Raw genomic sequence first — 25068 nt, 5'->3', positions numbered from 1 at the left:
ACAGTCAGTTGAAGAAGAAGAAAATCCAATTGACTCTGAGGAGGACGAGGATGAGGTTTGTTACCTCAGACCAAGACTTGACAGTGTAGATGAACCTACTAAGAGTTGAGAAACCTGTGAAGAGTTACACAAAAGGATTGTGGGTTCCAAACCAAGCCCAAATCTGTCATTTACACGCACTCCAGTTACAGACCCAGTGCTGGAATCCCAAAGAAATTAAAGTGCTGATGTAGAGGAATCCACTGTAGAAAGTAACTTGCTTGTAGGTCCTGAAGAAAACCCAATGGAATCAGCAACAAATGAGGAAATGCGTGATCAGTGTATCCTGCCTGATGGAAGAAGTCTGGAAATTTCATCAATCCCAGATGAGTCTGAGATTAAAAGAGTAAAAGAGACACGCGGTGAAGTGTTAACTAGAAAAGACAGGATCAGTGAGATTTCTCACAAAGAAGAGCCCGAACTTAGAAGGTCTTTAGACACAGAGAAAAATCTAGAACTCTAATATGTCCTGAGCTAGGAAATGCTTTAGTGACAACTGTTCAGTCCCTTTTCCAAGGTCTAAGTTCAGATATTGTGAGACTTTTCCAGGTTTCACACAAATTGAACTCCCAAAACCCATTACAGTGCAACTTGTAGGCATATGCAAAGATACTTGCATAAATTTAAAGGGCCAGGGTGTAACCCAGGTTAATTAAACCCAAAAATGTAATGTTAGAAAGCTCCACCTGTGGAAGGAATAAAATGAGGTTTACCGAATTAAAAAAAAAGAGAACTTTAAAACAAAAAGCTATGTAAGAACGAGGTGTGGACAAGCGACAGAAACACAGCAAACTATCGAAACTAACTAAAGATAAAAACTGTTAAATGTGGAATTAGTAATTAGTATTTCTGCCCAACTTACTGGAAACCCTTAGGGTGAAATGTGAAATCCCTGGAGGAGAGACAATATTGATAAAAGATTGATTGAAGCTACGGCCATAAAAAGCATCTGCTAGACAATATCAGCAGAGATTAGTGTTCAAGATTTCTGCTGTGTAACTGGGAATTAGTTCTGTGAAATCATACCAAGGGATTTAGTCAGTCATTACCGTATAAGTTTTGCGAATTAACTTCCCGTGGATGACGCACTATTTCATCCCAAGAACTAAGAAGCAAGGTGGCAAGCCACCCAAGATTGAAGAACCAGTGTGGGAATGAAATGTTTGAAGATGTAGAGGATTTAATACGGTTGGATATATAAATTTATTTTCTTATTCCAGGACCTTAATTTGATTTTCTGGATAAACTGATTATTTTTGCAAAGATTTTGATAAGTTACTGATTGAGATTTACTTTGTTTAAAAGTTGTGATATTGGAGAGTTTGTTGTGAAATGATTTAAGCCGTATATATATTTTTGGGGTTGAATTTGAATTTGTAAATATACTGACCTGAAACAGAAAGTGAGTTTAACCATAATACTTAAAAATAGGAATTCAATTAGTTCCTTAACTAACTAGGGAGAAGTGGAAAGGCAAATGTTAGTCTGTAAACCTTTAAATAGGAAATAAGACTAGGTCTAACTAGTTAGAAAAATTGGAGTAATAATGAATCTCACCGATTCCAACTAAACTGGAATTTGCTTTTCATTGATATCTGAGATTTGGAACCTAAAACAGAATGTTGGAATTTTGAATTGTTTTAATCAAGTGAATATTTTGTATATATTGCTACTTTTTATAAACAAACTTACATCAAGAAGTGTGTATTTTCTACTCACTGCCTCCTTCTGACACCTAGAGCCTATTACGTAATTTGATTTTCTCATAGAGTGCGATGACCAGTCACATGGGATGAGACAATCGTTACACAGGTGTTACACCCACAACCCTCCAAGAAAATAAAAATCAGCTCAGCCCTTGGTTTTGAACAATAACCCTTTTGCACAGGTCGAAACATCCTCTGCACGCGTACCTTGTCAGTTCTTTGTATGTTTCAGTTGTTTTCCTCTTGTTCTTCTAAAATCTTACAGAGAAAAATCTAACCTGTCGAAGACAACCTGCCCACTCAGGTATCTTGAATAATAATATTAATTTTGGACTGCTTCCAAATCACCATAGTGATGCCTTAAATACAGAGACTAATATTCGACTTAGATGTCATCTCACCAAAGACCTCATAGAGTGTAACAATTGTGAACAACATTTAAATAAACAGAGATAATGTATGAATACAACAACACAAAACATATTGGGACACTTTTAGGCACATATGCAAGAACTTATCAACATTTGCACAATTTGCATTTTTTTCCTACTCAGAAAGTTTGTGTTTTCTGGTAGTGAGGGACTCATTGTAAGAATGTACAGGAGTAGGGAGTTCATGGGCATCCTACCAGGGATCTTCTTACTTTGCATGAGGAATGGAAGAAGGAGCTGAGGCAAGTTAACACCACCATTTGCTACATGCGTGAGGGGAAAGGAAATGAGAAAAGCCTTGCCGAGAAGCTCTTCTCACAAGTATCTGTAATCCAGTCAACTCACTCACAGCACCCAAGTTCAATGTTTGAGAAGCTGCCCATTTGTTATGGAGCCTGTCACAGAGATCCAAGGCCCAATGAAACAAAACGTTAGAGACTACATCAATTCCAGGTCTACACTGCCTGAGGCATTCTATAATACAGTAAATTTAATGCTGCAAGAATTTTGTGATGTCAAAGATAATATCAGTGCACATTCCCCTGGGCATTTCAACATAAGAGAGCCTTCTGCAATTCCATATGCTCCAAGGAATATTGATAGTGGAGAAATATTTTTTTGATTGCTAGCACCAAACACATGCTAGATATTCAGTTTCTAATCCCATTCGCTTCCACACATTCAGTTTCACAGAAGTCGGTGGATCTAAGATGTCATTGAATTTCAGAACATAACCAAATAAACCCTTCATTTAGGTGCAAAGATCTTCAGAATCAATGAAGGGATTAAATTTCCTCAATCTGCAGACACCAGCAATGCATCATGCAATGAGTATCCATCGCTCTGGGAGCTGCCGATGCTCATTCATAATGAGACATGGATCTTCATCGCAATACAACTTACATTATAAGCAGGAGAAAGTCTTCAGATGCTGGAAATCAAAAGTAACACAAGCAGAATGCTGGAGAAATTCAGCAAATCAGTCTGCATCTATGGAAATGAATAAACAGTCAATGTTTCAGGCGAAGACCCTTCTTCAGGACTGAAAAAGAAGGGGGAAGATGCCAGAATAAAGAGGTGTAGGGAGAAGAAGAAAGTTAGCTAGAAGGTGATAGATGAAGCCAGGTGGGCCGGAGAGATCAAGAGATGGAGAAGAAGGAATCTGGTAGGAGAGGAGAAGAGATAACAGACCAGAGTGGGGAATGGAGGGGGTGGGGGGTGGGGAAGGGAAAAAAATTACCGGAAGGAGAAATCGATCTTCATGCCATCAGGTTGGAGGCTACCCAGACGGAAGAAAATATGTTGCTCCTCCACCCTAAGGATGGCATCATTTTGGCTCAAGAGGGGGCCATGGACTGACATGGCAGAACAGGAATGGGAATTGGAATTAAAATGTTTTTCCACCAGGAAGTTCGGCTTTTGGTAGATGGAGCAGAGATGCCCAACAAAGCGGTCCCCCAACTTACAATGGGTCTTACCAATAGGGATGAGGTTGCATCGGCAGTACCAGACGCAATAGGCAGCAGATTTGCAGTGTTGCCTCACCTGGAAGGATCGGTTAGAACCCCGAATGCCAGTGAGGGAGGAGGTGAATGGGCAGGTGTAACACTTTGGCTGCTTACAAGGATAAGTGTCGGGTGGTGAGATTAGTGGGGAATGACGAATGGACAAGGGAATCACTGAGGGAATGATCCCTGCGGAAAGCGGGGGGAGTCGGGAGGTAAAGATATGCTTGTCAGAAGAATCCCTATCGGGAAGAATGATGTGTTAGATGTGGAGGCTGATGGGCTGGTAGGCAAGGACAAGAGGATCTCTATCAGTTAAGGTGGTGGGAATATGGGATGAGAGTGGATGTTCGGGAAATGGAGGAGATGCGAATGAGGTCAGCATCAATATTGGAGGAAGGGCAACCCTATACTTTGAAGAAAGAGGACATCTCTGATGTCCTGGAAAGGAAAGCCACATCCTTGGGAACAGATGCAGTGGAGAATTTGCAAAAGAGAATAGCATTTTCCCAGGGGATAGGGTGGGAAGACGTATAGTCAAGATAACTGTGGGAATTGGTATAAGGCCATAAGTCCTTACGGTAAAGGAGCAGAATTAGGCCACTTGGCCCATCGAGTCTGCTCCACCATTTCATCTTGGATAATCCAATTTTCCTCTCAGTCCCAATCTCCTGCTTTCTTCCCATATCCCTTCATGCCATGACCAATCAAGAATCTATCAAACTCTGTCTTAAATATGCATAAAGATTTGGTCTCCACAGCTGCCTGTGGTAAAGAATTCCATAGATTCATCACTCTCTGGCTAAAGAAGTTCCTCTGTTCTAAAAGGATGCCCCTCTATTCTGAGGGTGTGTCCTCTGGTCTTAGACTCTCCCATCATAGGAAACATCCTCTCCACATCCACTGTATCAACGCCTTTCACCTCATTGATAAGTTTCAATGAAGTCTCCCCTCATTCCAGTGAACAAAGGTCCAGAGCCATCAAACACTTTTCATATGACAAGCCATTCAATCCTGGAATCATTTTCGTGAACCTCCTTTGAATCCTCTCCAGTTTCAGCACACCCTTTCTAAGATAAGGGGACCAAACTCCTCACAATACTCCAGGAGAGGTCTCACCAGTGTATTATTAAATCTCAACATTACATCCTTGCTTTTGCATTCTAGTTCTCTTGCAATGAATGCTTATAGAAGATGTCAGTTGACAGTTTGCTTCCAGAGATGGAGATAGAGAGATCAAGAAAAGGGAGGGAGGTGAATTTAAGGGCAGGGTGGAAGTTAGAGGCAAAGATGACAACATTGATGAGCTCAGCGTGGGTGCATGAAGCAGCACCAAAGTGTCGTCATTGTAGCAGAGGAAGATTTGGGCGGCATTACCAGGGAAGGTTTGGAATATGGACTGTTCCAAATAGCCAAAGAAAAGACAGACATAGCTGGGGCCCATGTGGGTGCCCACAGCTACCTCTCATATCTGGAGTTCTTCTGAGTTAATGAGGTCAGTGCCAGTGTCAGAGACAGTTTCTGATGGTGTGGAATGATGTCCTCTTCCAGGGATGGGTATGAGGAGCAGTCAAAGAGTTGCCATCTGGCCTCAGCAAGTAAGAGGTCCAAGAACAGTCTGGTTGAGGAATTTCCTTCAGTACTTGTTAAATAACATGTTCAGATTCATGGTAACTTGCTGAGTGCCTATTATTTGATGATTTTGATATAACAGATATTGCCACCAGCATTCATATCAGGGGTTTAAACTCAGGAGATAAGGAGAAAGAAGTGGAAAAGGAGGGGAAAAGGAGGGGAAATAAGAGGAAGAAAGGCAGAAAGAGGTGGAGGAGATGGAGGAGGATGCTATAAAGGAGGAAGAGGACGATGACCAGAGAGACACTCCATAAATGACAGTGATAATCAGTGCTATCATCTAATTAAAGAACATCTTTGAGAGACATGCTCCCATGATTCTTCTCCATCCCACTTTTTTTGGATGAAAGAATGATCCAACTGTTTACACTCTTGTGTAAAGAAATGTTTCCTGCTTTTTTTACCTAAAGACCTAAATAATTTTAGACCATGTCCACTAGTTCTGAAGGGCATGAGGTAGAAGAGGTTTGATGATGACTTCCTAACGAGAAGATATACTTTCTCCATATCCATCCTAATGGAATAACTTTCTAATCTTTTATCTGTCATGTGCTAGGCCTTAAATACATCTCTGTTATTACTTCAATTAATTCTTAGCTGATAAAACACCACGAGATTGGTGGTAGACTTAAAAACAGATGGACACTGTGGTTCAGATGTAAAGGACTTTTCTGCTTAGACGGTTGGCTGCCCATTGTTTTATTATCCAGCTGAATTTCATTCATTAATACATTTAAAATCAGGTAAATTGTACAGGAACAAGGGATTCATTGCCAGTGGGATTCTACAATGACATAGCAGTCCACATGATTAGATAGATTGTACCATGGCATGGAAGCCACAATATTGGACTTCTGTTCAGGTGGGTAAATTGAAAGAGCACCTTCATTGAGTGTAAGGAGTAAGCTTCAATAGTCTCTGATTGGTTACTTGATCACAGCTCAGACATTAGATTGGCAAGACCAAGGAAGCCCAAATGTTGCAAAGGAGGTGGTTTCCTAAATTTCTACAAGTGACATAAAAAAATTGTATTCACACAGTGTGTACTGCCTTGGGTAATAGTGGAGATGTGTTTAGGTGAGGCATTTAAAAGGGAGCTTGGTACATATTTGAAAGGAAAGAAAAACTGCAGGACCCTGGGGAGACTGCAGGTAAGTGGGACAAGCTAAATTGTTCTGATAATGAATTACTATGCATTTGACGAGCTGAATAAACCTCTATGTGTTTAATTCTGTGATCTGTTACTAGAATTTGTCTACAGATGTTATTTATCCCAAAGACTAACAGCAATCTTTGAAGTTGTCACTGTTTTAAAGTAGGACGGATGGCAACCAATTTGCACATTGTAAAGTCCGCCAAACGTCAATGTGATAATGACCAGATCTTGTGTTTTAGTGATGTTGATTGAGAGATAATCAGTAATTAGACTAGATTAGATTAGATTCGACTTTATTGTCATTGTGCCGAGTACAGATACAAAGCCAATGAAGTGCAGTTAACATCTAACCAGAAATGCAAACGATAGGGTTATTTACAAAATAACTGCGAATAATAAGTAAGTGCTACAGCACACAAATATGAAAGTACTGAGACAGTACAATATGGGTACAATACTGTTTAGCGCTGTGATGTGAGGTTCAGCAGGGTCACAGCTTCAGGGAAGAAGCTCCTCCTGTGTCTGCTGGTGCGGGAACGGAGGCTCCTGTAGCGCTTACTGATGGGAGGAGAGTAAAAAGTCTATGGTTAGGGTGAGATGCATCCTTGATAATGCTTTTCACCCTGCCCAGGCAGCGTTTATGGTAGATGTTCTCAATGGTAGGCAATTAGGTGCCGATAATCCGCTGGGCTGTTTTCACCACACGCTGGAGTGCTTTGTGGTCCAATACGGGACAATTGCCATACACACAGAGATGCAGCTGGTGAGTATGCTCTCAATGGTACAGCGGTAAAAGTTTGGCAGTATCCTGGGACAGGGGTGAGCTTTCTTGATGCTCCACAGGAAATAAAGGCACTGTTGCGCCTCTTTGGTCAGGATGGGGGAGTTCAGGGACTAGGTGAGATCCTCGGAAATGTAGACACCAAGGAATTTGAAGCTTGATACACGCTCCACTGCAGCTCCGTTGATGTATATGGGGACGTGAGTGTGGCTCCTAGCATGCCTGATGTCCACAATGATCTCCTTGGTCTTCTGGATGTTAAGGGCCAGGTTGTTGTCGGCACACCACACGGCCAGGTGTTGGACTTCGTCCCTGTAGGCCGTCTCAGTAAGAACATCAGACAGAAATTGTCTTCTTTTCTACAATTAATGCCACGGAAAAAGACACTATTGAAAGATATATGATCATAGTAATCGTTTTGACTTCAACATTGGAAGAGGTATGACTGCCAAATTTTCTCTTTAATGAGCAACATTGGTGAGCCTCTGAAGTGACTTGATTTGGTTTATAATTTTTGCGGGTCAGATGTGCAAGTAACAAGATGTAACACTGGACATTGATAAGTTCCTGGATTTACAAGAAGTCAAATTATCCAAAGATTGTGTTAATTTATGCTTTGAAGTACAAATGTCTCCCATGCATTAATGGCATAGAGTCCATAACCCTCAGAAATTTCTTTGTGTGCCTTTAATAGTCAAATGTACACACTTATCAAAGTGTCTGCACTATAATGAAATTCTAAAAAAAAACAAATGTAAAGGCAGGGATTAAGCAGAGCACAATTTAACCAAAATAAACCTAAGGAACATAGAACATAGAACAGTACAGTACAGGAACAGGCCTTTGGCCCACAATGAAGCTGCTAAAAAAAAGTCAAAACACCCAAGCACTAATCCCTCCTACCTCCACCATGTTCTTATCCCACCATCTTCCTTACATCCATGTGCCTATCCAAAGATCTCTTAAAAACCTCTAATGTATTTGCCTCTACCATCATACCAGGCAGCATATTCCAGGCATCCACAAATCTCTGAGTGAAAAAACTTACCCCTTACATTCCCTTGAACTTATCTCCTGTCACCTTCAAAGCATGCTCTCTGGTATTAGACATCTCAATCTTGGGAAACAGATAGTGTCTGTCCACACTATCTATGCCTCTGATAATCTTGTAAACCTCTATCAGATCTCCCCTTAGCCTCTGGCGCTTCAGAGAAAACAACCCAAGTTTGCCCAGCACCTTATGATAGCACATGCCCTCTAAACCATGCAGCCTCCTGGTAAACTTCTTCTGCAGCCTCTCCAAACCCTCAGCATCCTTCCTATAGTGGTGCGAGCATAACTGTATGCAGTACTCTAGATATGGCCTGTTTGCACAGTTTGTACATGGAACCTTTTTACAGTTACTGTTCTATAGATTTGCTAAATATGCTTGCAGAAAAAGAATCTCAGTTGTATGTGGTGACATATATGTACTCTGATAATAAATTTTACTTTGAACTAACCACAGTTTAATATAATTGCAACATAACCCCTGACTTTTGAACTCAATGTCTCAACTAATAAAAACAAGCATTCCATAAGCCTTCTTAACCACCTATTCAACCTGTGAAGTCACTTTCAATGAGCTATTAACTTGGATCCCAAGATCTCTTGCTCAGCAGCACTGCTAAGGATCTCGCTTTAGTAGTCTACTGTCTCCTTGCGTTTGCCCTACTGAGGTGCAACACCTCACATTTATCTGGGTTAAACTCCATCTGCTATTTCTCAGCCCATATCTGCAAGGAGTTGATGGTTTTGTAGGTTTTCACAAATAAAATGTTGTGAGGCTTCTTATGTTTAAGAAAAAATGTAAAAAAAATCATTTATTGTACTTCAAACACTGAACACGTGTGGTAAAAGTACTTTATGTAATTACGTCATCACGTCAGACCAGCCTCTTAAACTGAACCCCAAATCATTGTCGGTGATTGTGAATTATGTATGTTTCCACCAGTGACATTACCCTACAGTTTCATAGACCAACACAAGTTTCTCACTGCATCTCTTAAATGTACTGTAGATAGTTAGTTGGTTGGTTAAAGCTTTATTGTCATTGCTGAGGACGAGATTGCAGTGCTACTCCATTCAATACAAAACAGCGTATTGGCGATTCAATTACTAAAAACACAATGATTGAATTTAAAATAACACCAGAGTTACTTAGAGTGACACCTAAGTTACAACTGAATTAATAGCAAACAACTCTAAAATGGGACATTGTTCAGTTGCACCACAGCCCTGGGGAAAAAGCAGTTTTTCGGTCTCAATGTCTGTGCCCAGGTGCTTCTGTATCTCCTGTAGGATGGTAGGAGATTGAACAGGAGGTTACAGGGGTGAGATGAGCCAATCCCGATTTTGCGAGCCCACTGGAGACATTGTAAGCTTTAGATGATTTCCATAACTGCTGGTCTTGTCCCAATGATGTTCTGTGCAGTCCTGAAGAATCACTGAAATGGTTTTTGGTCAATTTTGTTGCAACTACTGTACCATACTGTCATGCAGTAAGTATTTTCTCAATTACATTTTGATAAAGGTTTACCAGTAGCTTTTGGAGCAGGTTTAATAGACAATAGACAATAGTCAATAGGTGCAGGAGTAGACCATTCAGCCCTTCAAGCCAGCACCACCATTCACTGTGATCATGGCTGATCATCCACAATCAGTACCCTTTCCCTGCCTTCTCCCCATATCCCTTCACTCCGCTATCTTTAAGAGCTCTATCTAACTCTTTTTTGAAAGAATCCAGAGAATTGGCCTCCACTGCCTTCTGAGGCAGAGCATTCCACAGAACCACAACCCACAACCGGCCCCCAGACTATCTTCAAAAGCCTAAGATAGCTGCTGTGCCCTTCCTGCTATCAAGGAGGTGTTGGTGGTCCAAGGGAGATCCTCTGCGATGTTCTCACCCAAGAACTTAAAGCTGGAGACCCTTCCACTGCTCCACTATTTATGAGTAGTGGAGCTTGTTTAAACCTTCTTGATTTTCTGAAATTGATAATCATTTGGTTTTTTTGATGTTGGGTGAAAGCTTATGGTAATTGCACCGTTCAGACAGTTTCTGCACCTCCTCTCTGTTTGCTGTTTCATTGTTATTTGTCGTTAATAACACTGAAGTGTCATCTGCAAGCTTGATGATGGAGTTGTTGGCATAAGCAGGGGCACAGTCATGGGTGAAAAGAGTGTAAGGGAGTGGGCTCAGTTCACATCTCTGCGGTGCACTAGTGTTCTGGGTCTGGGAGGTTGATGTGTACTTATCTAGTCTGACAGTGTTGGCGCGTGGCCAAGTGACAGATGCCTATATATATATATAGTCTGACTGCCTGGGGTCCATTGATAGGAAAGTCTAGAATCCAGTTGTAAATTGATGTATTGAGTCCAGATTGTGTAGTTTAATGGTCAACTTGTTGGGGAGAATGGTGTTGAAGGAAGAACTGTAGTCGATAAAAAGCATTCTGACATAGGCGTCCTTATGCTCCAGTATGATGCAGAGAGCAGTGGAGATGGCATCCACAGTTGATCTGTTCGCCCTAAAGGGATACTGGTGCTGGTCCAGAGTGGCAGGGATGGCGTTCTTAATGTGGGACATGACCAGGCTGTCTAGACACTTAGGGAGCTTAAGGTAAGGGAAACCTTAGGAGACAGTGATCACAGTACGATTGTTCAACTTGAAATTTATTAGGGTGAAAGTAAAGCCTGATGTAGTAGTATTTCAGTGGAGTAAAGGAAATTACACTGGTGTGAGAGAGGAGTTGGGCAAAGTAAATTGGAAGGAGACGCTGAAAGGGATAACAGCAGAGTAGAAACGGCTTGAGATTCTGGGAAAAAATGAGGAAAGTGCAGGATAGTTGTATTCCAAAAACAAAGAAATACTCAAATGGCAAAATAGTACAACCGTGGCTGACAAGGGACATCAAAGCTAATGTAAAAGCAAAAAGGAGGGCATACAACAAAGCAAAAATTAGTGGGAAAATGGAGGATTGTGAAGCTTTTAAAAATCTACAGAAACCAACCAAAATAATTATTAGGCAGGAAAAGTTGAAATATGAAAGCAAGCTAGCAAACAATATCAAGGTGGATAGGAAAAGCTTTTTTAAGTATATAAAAAAAAAGAGAGATGAGAGTGGATATAGGACAGCTGGAAAATGAGGCCAGAGAAATAATAACGGGACAAGGAGATGGGAGATAAACTAAATAAGTAGTTTGCATCAGTCCTCACTGTGGAAGACACTAGCAGTGTGCCAGGTGTTGAAGGGTGTGAGGGACGAGATGTGAGTGCAGTTGTTATTGCAACAAAGAAGGTGCTCAAAAAGCTGAAAGACCTAAAGGTACATAAGTCACCCGGATCAGAAGAAGGGCACCCTAGGGTTCTGAAAGAAGTAGTCATAGAGATTGTGGAGGCATTAGTAATGACCTTTCAAGAATCACTGGACTCTGGATGGTTCTGGAGGACTGGAAAATTGCAAATTTCACTCCACTCTTTAAGAAAGGAAGGAGGCAGCAGAAAGGAAATTATTTATCAGTTAGCCTGACCTTAGTGATTGGGAAGATGTTGGAGTCAAATATTAGGGATGAGGATATGGAGTACTTGGTGACACAGAACAAAATAGGCCAAAGCCAGCATGGTTTCCTTAAGGGAAAATCCTTTCTGACAAACCTTTTGGAATTCTTTAAGGAGATTACAAGTAGGATAGATAAAGGGTATGCAGTGGATGTTATATCTATGGATTTTCAGAAGGCCTTTGACAAGGTGCCACATATGAGGCTGCTTATCATGTTAAGAGCCATGGCATTGCAGGAAAGTTACTAGCATGGTTAGATCATTTGTTAGCATGATTTTTAGAGGCAGTCAGTGGGAATAATAGAACCCTTGTCTGATTGGCTGCCAGTGATTAGTGGGATTCCACAGGGTTCGGTGTTGGGACTGCTTCTTTTTATGCTGTATATCAATGATTTAGATGGCTTTGTTGCCGAGTTTGCAGATGATACAAGAATTAGTGGAGGGACAGGTAGTGTTGAGGAACCAGGAAGGCTGCAGAAGAGATTAGACAGATTAGGAGAATGGGTAAGAAAGAGGCAAATGAAATACAATGCAGGAAAATGTATGGTCAGGCACTTTGGTAGAAGAAATAAGTGTGCAAACTATTTTCCAAAACTCTGAGATGCAAAGGGACTTGGGAGCCCTTGTGCAGAACACCCTAAAGATTAACTTGCAGGTTGAGTCAGTAGTGAGGTAGGCAAATGCAATACTAGCATTCATTTCAAGTGGTCTAGAATATAAGAGCAGGGACGTGATTCTGCTGTGTACATACATCTATTGATGCTTCTGGACACATCTTCAGTGATGTTCCTGGAATCATCGGGTGTTTCGGGTCTTTCAACATCATACAACCTCCTCCAGGTGACCCAGCCGGGGCTGATCAGACCCTAGCTTGTGTCCAGATGGCTAGCTACTTATGACTCCATGGCTCCCCTCTTTTGAGCCACAGCCATCTTGAGGCCCTCTCTGCTGCATCGGTGGTACTGCGGATGGCTCTCCTCTTCCTCTCTCCCTCAATGCCCAAAATGCTGAAGGCTCTAACTAAAGAACGGCCTACAAATCCCCTACAACCAACCTCCACTGGGAGACACCTCGCTCTCCATCCAGCCTGCTGACAGTTGCTGACCAGTCCTGCGTACTTGGAGAGCTTCCTTTCAAAGGCCTCTTCCAAGCTATCTTCCCATGGGACTGTCAGCTCCAGTAGCACCACTTGCTTAGTAGACTCAGACACTAGGACAATCCTGGTCGCAGGGTGGTGGCTGCGATATGGTTGGGGAACTTCAGCTGTCCTTCGAGGTCCACCAACAGCTGCCAGCCCCTTGCAGAGGTCAGAATACCTGCAGATGTCCTTTTGGCAGGTATTGGCTGCTCCCCAGCTCTGACAAAGACAATGGTCTGCTTGGAGGGTAGGGACCGCTTTGCCCACTCGACTCCTGCGCTGACGGCTTCAGCGATGGTCTTCAGGACCTGATCATGCCTCCACCTGCACCGTCCCTCACCAAGTGCCCTTGCACAGCCGCTGAGGATGTGCTCCAGGGTTCCTCGCTTGGAGCACAGTGGGCACGCAGATGACTCTGCCTTGCCCCATGTGTGCAGGTTTGATGGGCTTGGAAGCACATCGTACACTGCCTGGATGAGAAACTGGATGCGGTGTGGTTCTGAGGTTTTATAAGACACTGCTGAGGCCTCACTGTGAGTATTGTGAACAGTTTTGGGCTCCTTATCCAAGAAATGATGTGCTGGCATTGTAGAAGGTTCAGAGGAGGGTCACAAGGATGATTCCAGGAATGAAGGGGTTATCATATGAGAAATGTTTGATGACCCTGGGTCTGTACTCGCTGGAATTTAGAAGGATGAGGGGGGATCTCCATGAAATCTTTGGAATGCTGAAAGGCCTAGACAGAGTAGATGTGGAAAGGATGTTTCCCATAGTGAGCGAGTCTAGGAAAAGGCACAGCCTCAGGATAGAGGGGCATCCATTTAAAACAGAGATGCAGAGAAATTTCTTTACAGAGGGTGGTAAATTTGTGGAATTTGTTACCGCAAGTCCAGGTCGTTAGGCGTATTTAAGGTGGAGTTTGATAGGTTCTTGATTGGCCATGGCATCAAACGTTATGGGGAGAAGGCCAGGGCGTGGGGTTGAGAAGGGGGAACAAAGAAAGATCAGTCATGATTGAATGGCGGAGCAGACTCAATGGGCCAGATGGCCTAATTCTGCTCCTCTGTCTAATGGTCTTTTGGTCAAATTCATCTACTCTCACAATTTGCCCGGAAAGAAGTGGCTGGTAATGAGAGAGCAAAGTCTTAGTACCTCTGTGATGTTGTGGTGGTTCTGATTTTTTTGGCAACAATTGAGTAAAAACCTCTGCCATCTGGTCAGTGTAGTCCCTGAGGGCCTGCCCGGGTACACTGTCTGGTCCAGCTGCCTTGCATGTGTTGGTACTGAAGAGGGCACGTCTCACTTCATCCGTGCTCAGTGTCAGCCTTGAGTCTGCCTCAGGTGTCAAGGCCTTCATCACTGGTTCACTGTTGTCCCTGTTAAACTGATCTAGTGTGACGTTGCAGGGCAGGAGATCTTTCATTTATAGTCAGTGATGGACCTGATGCCTTCCCACATGCGTCAGGGGTTGGCAGTGTTTGTATCTGTACTTGGAAGTTTAAATGCATCTTTTAAGGTTTGACCTGACTTTGTTGAATGGTGCAGTGTCACTGGACCTCTAAACAGCATCCCGAGCCCTGAGCAGGTTTTAGACTTTGTTGTCCATCCATGACTTCTGATTCAGGACTACGTGGATGTTTTATTGCTGGTGACAGTCTACATAGTATTTGATATAGTGCCTGACTGTAGTACTGTATTCCAAATCAATTCCCAAATCATTCATTGCTTGGCATGCAAACGGGTCCTGTTATAACGTGAGCATTATTAAAAGTGAGATAATACTAATCGGGAAGCTGTTTTTAAAGCGGGGCTGGTTCCGGGGTTGGTGGAGTTTCTATTTCCGTTCTTTTTTACTTCTGGTGTGCTTTGTATATAGAGTCCCTGCCATGCCGTACGGGTTGTGAAAACCTCTGTATATAAATATCAGTTTTGCCATTCAAAATGAAGTTGTTCCTTTGGACATGAAGTTGTTGAGTGTTCCTTTTTCAAAGTAGAAGTTACCACATATTTTTGGCGACGAGGTGAACTGGTTTTGTGGATGTGTTGGCGCATTTCGAACAGGAGCTGTGTAGGGACAAGGAGCTTTGCATTTCAGATGGTTGCGTTTGGGATTATCGGTGAATTGGTGGAAGGAAATGAGGACTGGCCGGAGTATGAGGATAGTTTGGGACACTTTTTCTGTGTTAATGGAATTACTGAGGAGGCTAAGAAGTGCTCTATTCTCCTGAGTGTGTGTGGGGCAAAGACTTACAAGCTAATAAGGAATTTAGCCACACCGTGGAAACGGGGGGGGGGGGGCATTCCATATGACAAACTGATCAAGCTCGTGGGGAACCACTACAATCCGAAACTTTCTGTGATAGTCCAACAGTTTAAGTTTCACAGCCGTTTCAGGAAGCCAGGTCAGTCTGTGGCCAATTTTGTTGCCGAGCTTTGGCAGCTGTCGGAGCATTGTGATTTCGGGCAGGGTTGGCTGACATGCTCCATGATAGATTTGTATGCAGTATTAATAATGACGTCATACAACGCTGCCTGTTGGGGGAAGCCCCACTGGTGACTTTCAAGAAAGCCCTAGAGATAGCTCAAGGCACGGAAATGGCTGCTAATAATGTCAAGGATATCCAGGAAGGACATGGGGGGTCGCAGTCTGTCAGAAGGGAGACTGGTAAACAGGCAAAGCGGGTGGAATGTTTCCAGTGTGGAGGGACGCACTACGCAAATGATTGCAAATTCAGAGACACTGTCTGCCGTGCTTGTAGCAAAAAGGGACATTTAGCTAAAAAGTGCAGAAGTTCAAAGGGTAAGATTAAGCCTGGGCAGGGGAAAGGTCAACAGGCTCAGGCAGCCACACACCACCTAGAAGAAGCAGATGTAGAGACAGCGTGTGCCTACAACATGTTTGGAGTGGAAACAGATGAGGAACCACCAGAACCATATTATGCCACAGTCACTGTCGGGAAAGGACATTAAGCTTGAGATTGATTCAGGGGCTACTGCATCGGTCATTAGTGAGGAGACCTACAGGAGGACATGGGGGTCCAACCTGCCTCCCATTAGAACGTAAAAGCTCAAACTTAGGATCTATACGGGGCAGCCCATACCTCAATTAGGGGTGTTATATGTGGACATTTCAGCCGGGGGTCAGAAGGCTGAAGCCAGGCTAGTGATAGCTAAGGGCAGGGGGCCCAGTCTTTTGGGTCACAATTGGCTTCGCAGAATCCGGCTAAACTGGCATGAAATTTAGTATGTACACACGACGGAGGATATTCTGCAGTGGTACAGTGACGTTTTCAGGGACGAGCTGGGAACACTGAAGTGCGTGACAGTGAAACTTCATGTCAACCCTGAGGCTACACCATGTTTTTTTAAGCCCAGGTCGGTGCCCTATGCCATGAAAGGCAAAGTCGAGGAGGAGCTGGAACATTTACAGGGGCTGGGCATCATTGAGCCTGTCCAGTTTTCAAGGTGGACGGCTCCCATTGTCCCAGTTTTGAAGGCAGACAAAATGGTGAGGATATGTGGGGATTATAAATTTACAGTGAATCAGGTCTCTAAGCTGGAGGAGTACCCATTGCCACGGGTGGATGACCTGTTTGCGACCCTGCCAGGGGGTAAGCTGTTCACAAAGCTGGACATGAGCCACGCCTACCAACAGCTGCTGCTCGATGAGGATTCAAAGGAGTATGTCACTATTAATATGCACAAGGGATTTTTCAAGTACAATCGCCTGGTGTTTGGAGTGGCGTCCAGCCCTGCCATTTTCCAAAGGACAATGGACACTTTGCTGCAGGGGATTCCGCACACAGCAGTGTACCTTGATAATATTTTGATCATGGGGGCTACGGAGGTGGAGCAGCTGGCTAATTTAGAACAGGTGAAGAGGCTCTCAGACACAGGGCTGCGATTGAAACATGGAAAGTGTGTGTTCCTGGCATCGAGTGTGACTTACCTGGGACACAAGATCACAGCTGAGGTACTTTGCCCTGTGGAGGACAAAGTGGGAGCTATTAAGGAGGCCTCAAGCCCCAAGCCCTCACAGAACTCAGATCATTTTTGGGCGTGGTGAATTATTATGGCAAGTTTCTTCCGGACCTCTCAAGGGTTTTGACCCCACTGTATAAGCTGCTTCACAATGACACTAAGTGCCAATGGGGTGAAGAGCAGGAGAAAGCTTTCAAGGAAGTGAAGGAACTCCTCCACTCAGCGAAGCTGCTTGTTCACTATGACCCAGACAAGGAGATCACCCTTGCATGTGATGCCTCGCCCTATGGAGTCGGGGCAGTTCTCTCGCATGTAATGGAGGGACACTCAGAGAAGCCTATTAGTTTTGCTTCACGTACCCTGACGGCTGCTGAGAAGGGATATTCACAGCTAGACAAAGAAGGCCTGGCCATTGTTTTTGCAGTCAAACACTTTCATCAGTACCTCTATGGACACAGATTTACCATTTATACGGACCATAAACCACTGATGAGCCTGTACAGTGAGACTAGACGCATCCCACCACTAGCCTCAGCCAGGATACAGCGTTGGGCTCTTACATTTTCAGCCTACCAGTACACTATAGTTTACAGAGCGGGTGGGAATAATGCAAATGCTGATGCACTGAGTCGACTACCTTTACCTGAGACACCTGTTGCTACATATGTGCCTCCAGAGACTGTGTTTTCATTGGAGAGGCTGTCAGAGACACCTGTAAGGGTGACCCAGATCAAGCTGTGGACAGAGAGGGACCCAGTCCTGTCCCAACTCAAGACTTTTCTTTTACAAGGTTGGCCCAGAGTGGTGGAAGGAGAGGAACTGAGGCCTTATGCCAAACGCAAGACAGAACTCAGTCTGCAGGATGGCTGCATCATCTGGGGGGTGAGGGTCATCGTGCCTCCCCCTGGCTGTTCATAGATTGTGGAGGAAATTCATGAGACTCATCCAGGGGTGTCTCGAATGAAAAGCCTTGCAAAATCCTGCGTTTGGTGGCCAAGAATGGATCAGGATCTGGAGAACAAGGTAAAATCATGCACGCAATGTCAGACTAATCAGAATATGCCACCATCAGCTCCTTTGCACCCATGGGAGTGGCCAGACCACCCCTGGTCTAGGCTACATTTAGACTTTGCTGGCCATTTTTATGGGGCAGATGTTTCTTGTAATGGTAGATGCGCATTCTAAATGGATCAAAGCTCACATCATGAGCAACATCACAGCCCCTTCAACCATAGACAAACTCAGGCAAGTGTTTGCAGTCCATGGGTTGCCTGATACTCTGGTCACTGATAATGGCCCGACGTTCATCAGTGAGCTGTTCAGTGAGTTCATGCAGCAGAATGGCATTCGTCACATTCGGACGGCCCCTTTCCACCCAGCCTCAAATGGTTTGGCTGAGTGGGCTGTTCAGACAGTGAAGGAAGGCCTGAAGCGGATGGCAGGGGACTCTCTCAGCATTCGGCTTTCACGTTTCCTGTTTAAATACCGCCTCACGCCACAGACTACGACTGCCCGCACTCCAGCAGAGATGCTGATGGGGCGTAGGCACAAGTCAAGATTGGACCGGCTGCACCCGGACATGAAGGGGAAAGTGGAGAGAAAGCAGGAAAAACAGAAGGAGGGACATGATCAACATGCGCGAGAGAGGCAGTTAAAACCGGATGACAATGTCTATGTGAGGAACAATCAGCAATGGCTACCTGGGGTTATTCTTAAGCAGAGTGGTCTCATCTCCTATGTTGTTAAGCTGACTGATGGGTGTGTTTTCCGCAGACATCAGGACCATGTGCTCCTGAGTGATGATACTGGGTCAGAGGCAGACAGTTCCATGGTGTTTCCAATTGTGAGAAAGACTGCTGTGGAAGCATGTCCACCAGTGACTTTGCCAGAGAGAAAGAGAGAGAGAGAGAGAGAGAGAGAGAGAGAGAGAGAGAGACACACACACGCTGGCAGAGGGGTCGGGGTCCCCTGAAGAGGATGGACTTTCTCACGTAGACACACAGACCCCTCTCATGCCCCCAACACCAGATCCACTCAAAACACCATCACCAGCGGTGCCTGCTGGGTCACCGGGGGTAGTGCGCAGATGGCAGCGCCCTTGCAAACCTCCTGACAGACTGAATCTTTGACGGGACAGTTGTTAGATTGAATGTTAAATCTGTCACGATTTTCAGGTGTTTTTGTGTCGGTAAACTCATATAAATTTCAGGGGTATGCAAGCCAATGATATCACTGTTTTTATTTCTCAGTTGTTTATATTTGGGGAGGTTGGATTTTAAAGGGGGAGAAGTGTTGTAATGTGAGCATTATCAAAAGTAAAATAATACTAATTGGGAAGCTGTTTTTAAAGAGGGGCTGGTTCTGAGGTTGGCGGGGTTTTTATTTCCGTTCTTTTTTATTTCTGGTGAGCTTTGTATATAGTGTCCCTGACATGATGTATGGGTTGTGAAAGCCTCTGTATATAAATATCAGTTTTGCCGTTCGAGATAAAGTTGTTCCTTTGGACATGAAGTTGTCGAGTGTTCCTTTTTCAAAGTAGAAATTACCACAGGTCCAGTCTGTGCACTCGAAGCAGTCCCGAAGCTGTGTGAGACAGTTCCCTCAGGCTACATTGTCACTGATTTAGTAACTGGGTTTGCCTTCCTTATCACTGGTCTGTAGGCTGGAATTAGAAATAAAAACAAGTTATCAGATAGTCCCAGATGAGGGCAGGGATTAGCCCCATATTCAGCCGCAATATTGGTGTAATCCTAGTCCAGTGTATTGTTGCCCCTTGTGGGGCATTTCACATTCCAGCAAAATTCCGGGAATACTGTTTTAAGAGTGGCTTGATTGAACTCATTGGCTTAGATGAAGGCGGCATCAGGGTGGGCAGACAGTTGCTTATTAATAACATCATGCAGATGTGCTAATGCTAACTGAGGCTACATCCACACTACGCCGGATAATTTTGAAAACGCTGGTTTCGAGTAAAAACGACAGGCGTCCACACTAAGCATTTTTCAAAATATCTCTGTCCACATTAGGTGGATATTTGGGTGAATCTCTTCCTACTGTGCATGCGCAGGACACAGAAAACAAGCGAAGAGGAAACGGTGTACTTGGTGCGCGTTTGTCCAGTTACAGAGTAGAAAAACTTAAAAGGAATTGCTCTTGGCTCTCGCGCAGGAGGACTTGAAACTAAAAAAAACAAATACCGGAGCGTATAGAGGCAGCCGACAGGGAGTTCACGTACAGTATGACCCGGCTGACGACGAACATTGAAAAACTGACTAACTCTGTTGCATTAATAAAGCACCTTGTTAAATGTATAAAACATGTCTGCATCAGTGTTATCTTGTATTTCCATACAATGTTACATTAGGCTGTTACACATCTATTGTCAGAGAAGTACTTGCATAAATAGGTAAACCACCTTCATACAAGCAAGGACAGAGAACAGGGCAAAGTGAGTATACTTATTTATTCAGTAAGCTATGGGTCAAAGTACATTTCTAACCCTTCTGGCTTCAGTCTCGTTGCCGTCTATTCTGAAATTGTTAGGTGGTCGCATTTAAGAAAACAACGAACATCTGTTCCGGCACATCATGACAGCGTTTTTAAATAGTCAAAAAAGCTCACTTTACAGTTTAACTTTCACACTGACTGCGCATTATAACAGCCGTACGGCAGTGCTTGCGCAGTACCAAGCAGAAGCAGAAAAAACATTGTTGTTCTGGTGTTGTCATGACAGCGTTTTTAAATCTCTCCATTTACCCTATATACACTACAACGGATATTAGGCGTTCTCAGATTTATTCACTCTGGAGACCGTTTCTGAAAATCTCCATTTTCGGGGGATGAAAACGCCGTTTCAGTGTGGATGGAGGGTCAAAACGAAGAGAAAAAACTTCATTTTCAAAATTATCCGGTGTAGTGTGGACATTAGTGTTGGCTTGTGGTGGAATGTAGACCACTGTGATGTAAGCAACTGTGAATTCTCTGGGTAGATGGAAAGGCCTACACTCTACCATGAGATATTCCAGGTTGGGACAGCAATAACTATCAATGACGACAGAGTTGAGCAATAGGCATTGCATAAGCCACCACCTGATTTATTTCGGGAATCTTGCATTCTATTGAGCCATTAGGCCATGTGGCCTGCTTGCTCAATAGGTGCATTTGGGTCCGTTATGATCCAGCTGGGTTTCAGTGAAGATTATTACATAGCAGTCGAGCAAGTTCCTTTGCGTGATAGGTCTCAGTCTGATTTCATTCATTTATGTCCCGGATGCTAAAAATCTGGGACTTTTCATGTAACCCACTTGTCCAGTGTAAGTACTGGCAAGGAACCAGTAGGATTTTTTTAGTTGTCTCTGTAATTGCTTCAGCTCTTATTTGCTTTGCTATGTAGAAAAGTACACAATCATCAGACAGAACACTGATTAAAAGCACAATAACAAAGAACATACTGTTACGAGAATACACATAAAATTAAGATGTTTGCTGGCCTGGGCTAGCATCAGTGGCATCAGCAGTTGGTCTGCCACCTGCCCTCAGGGGAAGGAGAGATAAGGAACAATGGAGCAGCGTCTGGAGATGTGTAATGAAGGGATGTGGGAGGAAGAGCTGTCTGGAGCGGCTCCCCCCCTTTGAACCCTGAACTGTTTGAAGTGATGGACAGGCGATACCCCAGCAGGGGGATAAAAAGGGACAGGTTCGCTAAGACAGACACACACGCCACCCGAGGTAACGAGACCCTGGAAGCGGTGCGCTTCTCACGAGTGGGTGAGAAGTCCCAGACAACGACAAGGGTGGAAAGGTACGATCAGCGGGAACCCGGTGTGTGTCCGCCCTTGCCTGGGTGCCGGGTTCACTGCAGAGGATCGACCGCATCTGGAGGAGGGGTCACAGTCGGTGACCTCAGGTGACATCACCAAGGACCCGCCCAAAAAGCTGTTTGTGAGCCATCTCGCTGGTCTGTGAGCCATCCTGCTGGTCTGTGAGTGAAGCCGTTCTGAATGATGAGTTGTTCCTATTCTATCTCTCTTTTCCCCCACATTGTCCACCGCCATGGCAACGATTACTGCGAACTGAACTACTAAACTGGACTGAACTTTGAGTCATTTTGAAATTGGTCATTTACCCCTAGACAACGATAGAGCTTGATTGATGCTGTTATCTTAATTCTGTGCACATGTGTGTTTATCATCACTGAACTGTTGCATTTATTATCCTTTCGATTACTGTGTTGCTTGTTTCCTTAATAAAACTTTCTTAGTTCTAGTACTCCAGACTCCAACTGAGTGATCCATTTCTGCTGGTTTGGCAACCCAGTTACGGGGTACGTAACAATACTTACTGCTTTAATACAGCAAACCGTCTGGTGTTTTTTCAGCCAAGAACATTTCTAAACCAAGTTACAAAATTTATGAGGAGAGATGAGAAAAAAAATCTGTTCTGTGGTGTATTGTTCATCCTAGCAGTTAAAAGAGAAATACCATCTATAAATTTGCTAATGACACAACTATTGTTGACAGAATTTTAGATGGTGGCAAGGAGGCGTACAAGAATGAGATAGATCAGTTGATTGATTTTGTCTCAAGAACAATCTTGCACTCGACATTAGTAAGATCAAGAAATTGATTGTAGACTTCAGGAAAGGGAAATGGAGAGAACACATGCCAGTCCTCTTTGAGGGATCAGAAGTGGAAAGGGTGAGCAGTTTAAAGTTCCTGAGTGTAAACATTTCTGAGGATCTATCCTGGACCCAACATATTGATGCAATTACAAAGCAGGCACGACAGTGGCTATATTTCATTAGGAGACTCGTAATGTCACAAAAGACTCTCATCACAAGTTTCTGCCAATATAGCATGGAGAGCATTCTAACTGGTTGCATCACCATATGGTATGGATGGGCCACAGCACAGAATCACAAAAAGCTGCAGAAAGTTGCAAACTCAGCTATCTCAACATGGGCACTCGCCTCCCCAGCATTGTGGACATCTTCTAAAGGTGATGCCTCAAAAAGTCGACATCCATCATTAAGGACCCCCATCACTAAGGGTATGCCCTATTCTCATTGCTATCATCAAGGACAAGGTACAGGAGCCCAAAACACGCACACTCAATGATTCAGGAACTGTTTCTTCCCCTCTGCCATCAGATTTTTGAACAGACATTGAACCCATGAATACTATCTCACTGTATTATTCTTTTTTTTTGCACTATTTATTTAATTTCAATAGGTTTCAATAGGTACATTTAATGTCATAGAAATGTACACAATATACATCTTGAAATTCCTTTTCTTTGCTAACATCCATGAAAACAGAGGAGAGCCCCAAAGAATGAATGACAGTTAAATGTTAGAACCACAAAGCCCCCCCAGCTCCCCCCTCCCAGACACAAGCAGCAGCAAAGTAACAACCCCCTCTCCCCCACCAGCAAAAAAGCATCGGCACCCCCTTCTGAGCACTCAAGCATGCAGCAAAGCATCAATAAAGACACAGACTTGCAGTACCCCAAAGACCACTCGTTCACTTAGTACTTGAGATACCGCAGGCTCTCTCTCTCCCTCTCTCTCTAATAAGGGAAAAAGAGGTGTCCCCATTTCACAGCGAGAGAGGAGAAATAACAAAACAACTCACTGATTTATGGTGTTAAAAGTCTGCTGCGTCACTTTTTCCGAGCTCTGTGCCCAAAGAGCTCAGGTCTCTGGGCACACAGCTACCAGCCAGCTCACTGCTTTTGATCTTCCGTGTACTCCAATGACACATCAGGTGGCAGCACCAGCCTTCAATCAGTCCATCACCAGAGCCACAAAAATCCGGCAACCTGAAGGCGTGCTAGTCTTCCAGGTCGCGTCCTTGGCATATCGAAAAATGGCTGATCGTGAGGCCCTGAGAGTGGGTCCCATTTCCGCAAAGAACCAAAGTCAGTGTGTGAAACTAGGTCAGGGTCTTCAAAAGAACCTTGAAAGGGAAAAAAAAGATATCAAAGATAGAAATAGGGCTGTTTCCGAAGATGCAAGCAAAGGAGTTGCTATTAATTTCATGTTTTTAATAAAAAATAGATATTTCCTTTTGAAATATATGGCTTTTTCATTATTATGTTTTGCAAAACTGCTGCCACAAAGCAACACATTTCACGATATATGCCAGTGATATTAAATCTGTCTCTGATTCTGAAGAGTAGAAGGGTGGAGTATTGTTAACAAGGGATCCCTGGCTGTGGAAGGCAAGACCACAAAGGAGAAACTAAATTTGGAGATGACCAATACGATGTAATTGAGCAAAGCAGATATCATAAAGATTTATTGGATTGGGAAATGACAGAGGCACAGGGTGGTTAGGGGCGCTTGCATTCAGGTATTTACCTTCATTGGTCAGGGCTTTGATCACTGGAGTTAGAATGTCATGTAGCAAATGTATAAGATGTTGGTGAGACCACACTTGGAGAATTACGTGCAGATCTGCTATCAGAACAATGTCACTTAGCTAGAAAAGGTGCAAAGAAGATTCACAAGTATGTTACCAGGACTGGTGGGCTCGAGCTATAAGGAGAAGCTAGATAGGCTGGATAGACTTTTATCGCTGGAGCACGGGAGACTCAGGGGATGAATATTTGCAGGCATATAAAATCATGAGCAGTAAAGATAAGGTGGATGATCATATTCTTTTTCCTTCCCTGGGAAAAAGGAGTCTAAAATTAGAGGAGATGTGTAAAGGTGAAAGGGGAAAGATTTAATAGGCACCTGAGGGAAAACCGTTCCATAAAAAGGATGGTGAATATATGGAACAAGCTGCCAAAGGAAGTTGCAGAGATGAGTATGATTACAACATTTAGAATATGTTCAGATAGATACATAGATAGAAAATTTTTAGAGGGATATGGGTCAATCATAGACAAATGGGACTACTTGGATAGGAATCTTGGGTAGGAATCTCAGCATGGATGAGTTGACCTAAAGGCCAACTGGGCCATTTAACTCTAAGATTCTTTGACTCTGTGAGAGTGTTTTTGATAGCATAATGACAGCAAAAATGATGCAATCATTTAGATTTCAGGGTTTATCAACAAGGTGATGCCAGGCACGTAAGTTGGAATCAAAGTTT

At 43.6% G+C, this 25068-nt stretch overlaps 1 pseudogene; it reads left to right on the top strand.

Moving 5' to 3' along the window:
* Positions 1-283: 283 nt before the first annotated feature.
* LOC134343740 (uncharacterized protein K02A2.6-like) lies at positions 284-18611 on the top strand (annotated as a pseudogene).
* The last annotated feature ends 6457 nt before the right edge of the window (positions 18612-25068 follow it).

The sequence above is a fragment of the Mobula hypostoma genome, chromosome 3 (assembly GCF_963921235.1).
Source record: "Mobula hypostoma chromosome 3, sMobHyp1.1, whole genome shotgun sequence".
Classification (NCBI taxonomy): Eukaryota; Metazoa; Chordata; class Chondrichthyes; order Myliobatiformes; family Myliobatidae; genus Mobula; species Mobula hypostoma.
Note: the sequence above shows the minus strand (reverse complement) of the source record. Positions and strands in the feature narration are given on the sequence as shown.